The 6718-nt window shown below is 41.0% G+C and overlaps 1 long non-coding RNA gene across 1 annotated transcript; it reads right to left on the bottom strand.

The window, feature by feature from the left end:
- Window positions 1–1256: 1256 nt before the first annotated feature.
- Window positions 1257–6718, bottom strand: LOC112843899 (uncharacterized). The gene is made up of 3 exons (XR_003216446.1): window positions 6297–6718; window positions 2250–3809; window positions 1257–1301 (listed from the first exon to the last, which is right to left on the bottom strand). It is a non-coding gene; the product is annotated as an uncharacterized LOC112843899 (long non-coding RNA).

Genomic DNA, 6718 nt, shown 5'->3' with positions numbered 1-6718 from the left:
TCCACTCCGACCGTGGGTCTAATTTTGAATCTGCATTAATGAAACAACTTTGTGATACCTATGGTATAACTAAAAGTCGCACGACACCTTACCACCCTGCAGGGAATGGTAGTGTAGAACATTTCAATCAGACCCTATTGAACATGCTTCGCTCACTAGAATCAGCTAGACAGAGTCGGTGGGTAGAGAATCTGCCAGAGCTCGTCCATGCTTATAACAATACTATCCATAGTTCCACAGGTTATGCGCCTGCCTATTTGATGTTTGGTCGACACCTGAGACTTCCTGTGGACGTGGCATTAGGCGTGGCCCCCCAGCAGGCGAGGCAGGATGTAAGTGAGTGGGTGTATTCTCATCAACAGAAACTCTCCCTAGCTTACCGTTTGGCTGGGCAGAGGATGTATAGTGCGGCCTCCCAACACAAAAGCCAGTATGAGAAGAGAGGTTGTACCCTCCCATTGTTGCCCGGGGAGAGAGTCTGGGTACGTGACCGAAACAGACAGGGCAAAGGAAAGCTGTGTTCCTGGTGGTCTGCTGAGCCGTATGTGGTGTTGGAACAGGTGGGAGATACGGGCTTAGTGTATAAGGTCAAACCAGAAAAGGGGGGTAATATACAAACTTTACATAGAAATGCCTTAAAAGTGTGTGTTGCTCCTCGAACAGACTTTACCCCTCCTACGGAGGAGCCGACCACAGGCACTTCGGATTTCCCAGTGCCAGTGTTTTATGGGTTTTTACCCCCTACTGACTGTGTGTCACCTCACCAGAGTGACTCAGGTATGTCCCTTAGACGGTCCACTAGGACCACGCGTGGGATTCCACCAGAGCGTTATAGGGAGATGGAGCATTAGCAGGGACTGCTAATATTTCAGTGTGGGGGGATGTCATCCAGGGAAGGACGGATGTTGTTTTTGCTTTGTGTTTTAATGTGAAGTGTTTATTTATTTTGTATTGCATGTTTTTTAGTTACACCGTCAATCTGTCCTGGAGAGACTCCGCCCTTTTCCCATTTTACTGATTGGACACACCTGAGAGAAAAGGAGTGAATGGTAATTTACAGGGAGTGCTGAGTAACACAGACAGGCTGGGAGAGCTTGGCGTGAAGCGAGCCAGGAGGATACAGCGCCGATACGCAAGGACGCAGGGCGAGGTGTCCGACCGCTTCAGCAACTGGAGGCCAGATTTCGCGTCTGCAGAAACTAGAGGCAGCGAGGCGGGCCGGTGCCGATTGGCGATTACAAAGAAGCAGCGGGCAGAGTTAAGAGCTCTGCCCACCTGGGGTAAGTCTTTTGACTTATCCCCTTTAACGAACAGTGTTGGGGAGTAACGGAATACATGTACCGCCGTTACGTATTCAGAATACAAAATATGAGTAACTGTATTCCGTTACAGTTACCGTTTAAAAAGGTGGTATTCAGAATACAGTTACTTTGGTGAAATAAATGGAATACACGGCGGTACTTCCCTGTTTCATATTGTCGCGGGTCAGGATTGTTTGGGTTTGTTTGACAGCTACGTTCTGTTGTTCCAGGCGGCAGCGTTACGGTTGCCATGGTTACAGGGTGACGCTCTCTCTCTGCGTGTTTCCTGGGTGAGAGAGCGCCTTTGTGTTGTTGTTGTTGTGCTAAGCTAATAGGCAGACTGCTACAGGCATAGCTCTAAAGAATGTAGCATCATGGGCAGTGTAGTCCGTGCTGCAGGGAGAATGGACTACCATACCCGTTATGTGCGAGGGAGGGAGAGAAAGGAAAAGTCCGAGCTGTCACGGAGCAAAAACGGGAGCTGGAAGCATGTAAATATAATAATAACCACAGCAGCCAAGAAGAGAGCCTGAGGAGCCCATTTGTAAGTAAGCTATTAAGACTCAACTGTACACTGTGTTCGTGTTTTCCTCCGGGAAAAATAAGTTCCGTTGGAGCAGCCTTTCAACGCCTCTCTCTGTCTCCCGCAAGCAAAGTTGACCCAGACAACAAAGTAAAGCTAGTTTTCGGCTACCAGCCCGACACGAACCCGACGTATTAGCCCGAGGTCCCTTTACTACGTTTCGGACCTTCAGTAACAGTAATAAATCACAGCAATAGTACATTCACGTAGTTGTAAACAGCATGATAATATATTAAGTATTCCAAAGTATTCAGAATACGTTACTGTCATTGAGTAACGTAACGGAATACGTTACAGAATACATTTTGGGGCATGTATTCAGTATTCTGTAGTGGAATACATTTTAAAAGTAACCTTCCCAACACTGTTAACGAATGATAGCTGCCGAAAAGAGTAGTGACTGCCGCTGCCTTTCTTCCTTTAGCGCACCGGGGCGCAGAACGCGAAGAGGAAGACGAGGACGCCGCCGGGTTTCCCTCCTGCACCGCTTCACTGGATTTTTAAATTTTTAGTGACTTCTATACCGTGGCGATCGCCACTGGACTTTTAATCTTGTGTTTTATTGATGTTTATTGTGTTCTCCCCTGGCCAGGGCTGTTTTAATCTATTTTACATTTTTTTTTTTAACTGTTTACATGGAATAGATTATATTTTATCTTTACAGTTTAAATTTGTGTGCATTCCCTTGGCTGCCCCACTGCTCTGTCCGTTTTAGGAGGGTTTCTCATCTGTGCTTAAATCACCTTCCCTCCCTCCATTACATTAGCTGTGGCTAACTATTTTAAGGTAAGAGGAGACTCAAAGGACACAAACACAGACAACATAAATGATGCATAGTAACAGCAGTAATTTGCTCTAGCTAACGTCTCACTCCGATTATTTATTATAGCAGGTTAGTAAAATTTAGACAGCTCATATGTGAGCCGTGATTATGTTAGCATCAGTCAAAGTAGAGAAAGTAGAGAACAGCTTTCATGCCCTACAGTGGGCACAAGCTGCAAGCACAATGATTTATCGATTTATTTTTAAGTTTAGTTTGCTTTGCTTTTTTTAAAATTAAGCTGGAAAAATCACATCTGTCTGTTTACAGTTTAAAAATATAAAAAGGGAAAAATCTGTAACTTTGCACTGTGACCACCGGAGTGCAGCATATATTAAACATACTGGTGATAAAAATGTCTGAATAAAATTGCACATAATTATCAATTAGGCATAAAGTAAATTCATAAACAAATAAAAAAACAACAATAATAAAGATATCGAAGGTTTGAAGTAAAAAATAAATGCATAATGTATATTTGTGTCAGCATTCTCACTCACAGAAGACCTGATTCTTCTTCAAATTACACCTGATGTAGAACCATCACTATCATCCAGCTGTGCTTCACAAATTTAAGGGGCTTTTTAAATCTTCTTCATTAAAGACGATCTGAGTTTCTTATCAAGGATTACAGAGAGGGTGGCCTTATTTGAATTAAAAGTTCCTTCTTTCCAAATCATTGGTGACTGGGCAAACTGTTCTCTTCATGTGAGCAGCCTCTCAGCTCCACTTATTTCTTCCCTGACTGGAGTTTTAGCATTTTCTGGAGGATGGAGGTCTTTCTCTTTGAGAGCTTTATGGAGCAGACTGGAAAACTGACTGTACTGATGGAAGGACACTGAAACCTGTTTTAGTCTCATAGTCCTTCAAATGGGAGTACAGATCCAGCAGGAAATTACACTGATATTTCTTCATATGATCAAAATTAATGCTATTATTATTATCACCATACATGTCTCTGTGATTAAAAGGGAATGTTTGATATGTGCACACTGATGATAACAGCTCCAGTATCTTCTCTCCTGCCTGCTGTTCTCTCTCTGCTGCTGCACAGAACAGATTCACAAAGAACCTGACTGCTTCATCTGACCAGCGACGCCCAACACTGGAACAACAAGAGGGAAACATTTAGTGATGATTTGATCTGAGCTGCATAAATACAACCACTCCATTGATGCTACTGGGATTCTGCACTAGTACACCAAAAGGAAAAACTGCTCCTGAGATGATATGTCATTAGTGGTTCATATAGGCATCATGCATCTGCACAATAAGAACTTGAATATATGTATGTTTCTTGTTCTTGGAGTTCACTTCAATATAATAATTGGGTCCTTCTTAACCACACTTACTTCCTGGTTAAGAAAGTCATAAACTATTATAACAGATGTGTGGTGAATACTGTCTCCTTAATCACTGTGTGACACTGTAGCTGGTCTGTGGCAGAAAAGAAGGCTCTACTGAGGTGATGAAAGCAACAGATGACTGCTGGCAGCAGCCTCCCCATCATTACAGAAATCTATACTAATGGATGCAAGAAAAGGGCTTCTTCTATTTGTAAGACCTATTCATAAGAGCCTACTCACTTGGCACACACAGACTGAGGAACAGCTTCTTCATGGAGCCTGTAAGACTGTTGAACACTGGTGGTGCTCTGTCTTTGAGCCTTTGCAGCTCCAAGCCAAATGTCAAAAACATGAGAAACCATTGTAGATGCCTTATGCACAGTTCTTTTGTTTTGAAAAGTTTCTTATTTATAGTAAATGACACAGTCAATATGTTTTCGGTTTCTTGGTTCTCTATATATTGCAACTAGGACCTAAGGACAAAATTTCATATCACCCCACGTAAAGATGTGTATTGGATTAACAGTAAAATTATAGAATACTTGAATTTACCTGAGCTGTGAGATATAAGGCAGACACTGCAGGAAACCCCTCACTTCACTCTCTTCATGTGAGCAGCCTGTCAGCTCCACTTGTTTCTTCTCTGGTTGGAGTTTCAGCACTTCCAGGAGGATGGAGGTCTTTCTCTCTGAGAGCTTTATGGACCAGACTGCAGGAGCTGACTGGAAAACTGACTGTAATGATGGTAAGATGCTCACGTCTGCTTTGGTCTCATAAGAGCACAGGTCCATAAGAAAATCACACCATTTCTCTTTAAGAGGGAATTTCATATGTGCACACTGATGATAACAGCTCCAGTATCTCCTCTCCTGTCTGCTGTTCTCTCTCTGCTGCTGCACAGAACAGATTCCCAAAGAACCGGATTTTTGCTTCATCCGACCACTCAGGATCAACACTGAAACAATGAGAAGGAAACATTTAGTGATGATTTGATCTGAGCTGCATAAATACAACCACACACTACTGATGGACTCCATCTTGTCCATGTGTGTCCTGTATATAATGAAAGTCCATTTTAAAGCCATCTTCCATCAGAGCAGCTGAACATTGTTTTTAGACTGTTACTGACTCACAACACAAACACTAATCCTGTGTGTGAAATCACTGCGTGCTGAACTGTAACTGTCATTTTATTTACTGTCTGACTTTAGAGAGTAAAACACTAAATATCAACAATGCAGAAAGATACAGAGTGGATCAACATCTACACTTCATATCTTGAACAACAGCAGCTTCACCTGCTGCTCAGATCACACACGTGGAAATCACACTTATTCTACATCTGCAGATGGAGACACAAAGTAATGAAAACTCTGCTGTCTAAAATCTTCATATCTTGCTCAATATAGAGCTCCTACAGTTTTAATCATCGTAAGTAAAGTTTAAAACACAGTACTTCAGCCAGCAACATTTAATTAACTGAGTGAATTATTTCACTAATATTTATTAAGTAACTTATTTATTTTTTACTTGTATTTCTTTACTTTTGGATGTGTTGTGAAACTAAATTTAAAAGAATGTTTCCTATGACACATTGTTCTATATGATATTGTTTTCTTTTTCTCTTGTAGGTGATGTCAAATTAAAAACTAAAACAGAAAGAACACAGTTTTAATGTCTTTTTTTCACTTTTCAAGATTTCTTTTCTTGGTGAAGTTTTAACAAACCTTGTTGTTGCTATGTTGTTCTTATAAGATAAACACTTAGAAAACAATGAGCATACACCCACAGTCCTGTGTGATTCATTTATTCAGTCACATGGTGAACTGAAGACAAGAGAAGTAAAATGTTACTGAGTTACTGAGTGTTACTGAAAACAGAAACAAATGTAAAATCTAATGTATTTATTAATTAAAATGAAAAACAAATATCAGCATTTTGGCAATAATAAATTCCCTTTTATTTATGTCTTGCTACCTTGTGTAATCAAGCTAATATTTTTTTCTAAGCTGATCATACATGAACACAAAATGGTATTTAAGGTAACAAAAAAGAAAACTATAAAAAAAGAGTCCAGTGTTTTACTTTGAAATTGGACAGAGTTGATTATTATTTCTTTGTAAATGCAAAGAAATACCCTGTAAATAATAAAAACTTTACAATCCTATCAGCTTAAGAAGCTTAAAATACTCCTCTTTGATTTTTGCTTGCATTTATGTTTTTCACACCTAGAACAATTCATTTACCTGAGCTGTGAGATATAAGGCAGACACTGAAGGAAACTCCTCACTTCACTCTCTTCATGTGAGCAGCCTGTCAGCTCCACATGTTTCTTCTCTAGTTGGAGTTTCAGCACTTCCAGGAGGATGGAGGTCTTTCTCTCTGAGAGCTTTATGGACCAGACTGCAGGAGCTGACTGGAAAACTGACTGTAATGATGGAAGGACACTCAAGCCTGTTTTGGTTTCATAGTCCTTCATATTGGAGTACAGATCCAGCAGGAAGTCACATGGATCCTTGTCTCTCTCTCTATTGCCACCGCAAGGCCTAAAACATCGGAATATTTTAAATCTGGACAGTGATGATAACAGCTCCATTATATTCTCTGTCTGCTGTTCTCTCTCTGCTGCTGCACAAAACAGAATTCCAAAGAACCGGACTGCTTCTGA

This window comes from Oreochromis niloticus, linkage group LG23 (genome assembly GCF_001858045.2).
Source record: "Oreochromis niloticus isolate F11D_XX linkage group LG23, O_niloticus_UMD_NMBU, whole genome shotgun sequence".
Lineage (NCBI taxonomy): Eukaryota > Metazoa > Chordata > Actinopteri > Cichliformes > Cichlidae > Oreochromis > Oreochromis niloticus.
This window is presented reverse-complemented; position numbering and strand designations above follow the sequence as displayed.